Genomic DNA, 1,265 nt, shown 5'->3' on the forward strand with positions numbered 1-1,265 from the left:
AAATTAATGTAATAATTATCATCTAAAACTAATTTCCACTAAAAAGATAAATATAATTATACAAGTTTCCATGAACAACTAGGAACTGAAATTGTTAATAGTATAATAAGAAAATTATTTCATGTGAATAAATCAATGAGACAGATAACCCTGAATAAGTATATGAGAATGGGTCAATAAGTACTAGAAAGAAGAGAAACTTGAAGAGGAAATTCAAGTAATTATTTAGTCAAAAATGTTTCTCCATAGACCTACCAAAGATGCTAATGAATAAAATCCTATTGTCACAAGCCAAAAATGCCCTATACTATGCAAACATGAGAAGGTTGATTCACTCCTCTAAACCTGAAGCTTTCACGTTGTTAAATGGGGACACCTGACAAGGCTGCCTCATCTAGATGCAACGTGAATAAACTCAACAAAGGGGTTTGGTTTTGGAAGAAAGGAGCCCAAATCTACCCCTGCTCTACTTAGCTAGACTTGTCCCCTTCTTCCAGCCAGAGAGGAAGTTTCCTTTCACTGCTTCACACAAAGGCACCATGCAGACTAGAAGCAGCCCTTGAAATAGAGCCTATCTCATGCTGTTGTTTTAAGATGCTGTGTGTACACTGTTTGTTAAAGGTGGTTATGGTCTACGGCCATGCTACCCTGAACAAGCCTGATCTCGTCTGATCTCAGAAGCTAAGCAGGGTCAGGCCTGGTTAGTACTTGGATGAGAGAATACCTGGGAATAACAGGTGCTATAGGTGTAAAAAATAAAAAAAAAAATAAAAAATAAGGGAAAATAAGGGATTATAAACTGACAAGGTCCTTGCAATCTGTGAGGTCAACCAAGGGTTTCCTTGCCAATAAATAAATAAATAAATGAAATGAAGGTAGTTATGTAGTCAAATATGTATAGAGGTTAAAATAGAGAATGTATGTGAAATAGTACAGTGACTAGAACATAACAAGCACTTAATAAACATATGCTATTACTGTAATGGTAGTTTTCATTATGTTCTGATGATCAGCACCATGAAAATATTATGGACAGCAGGACATTAACACTTGCCAGTTTAAAAAAAAAAAAAACAACTGTATTCTACCTGGATCCATTAAAAATAAACATCTCGACTTTTTGAAATGATGGAAACATTCTATGTCATGACCATGGTACTAGTTACATGACTGCAAACATTGTAAAACCTGAATTTGCATCAATAATTTTGGTTAATTTTACTCTGAATAAATTATACCTCAATAAAGTTGATTGTCAAAAGAAA

At 34.2% G+C, this 1,265-nt stretch overlaps 1 pseudogene; it reads left to right on the forward strand.

The window, feature by feature from the left end:
- The first annotated feature begins 630 nt into the window (after positions 1-630).
- On the forward strand, positions 631-749 carry LOC111737743 (annotated as a pseudogene).
- Positions 750-1,265: the final 516 nt, after the last annotated feature.

This window comes from Pteropus vampyrus, unplaced genomic scaffold (genome assembly GCF_000151845.1).
Source record: "Pteropus vampyrus isolate Shadow unplaced genomic scaffold, Pvam_2.0 Scaffold30, whole genome shotgun sequence".
NCBI classification, from domain to species: Eukaryota; Metazoa; Chordata; class Mammalia; order Chiroptera; family Pteropodidae; genus Pteropus; species Pteropus vampyrus.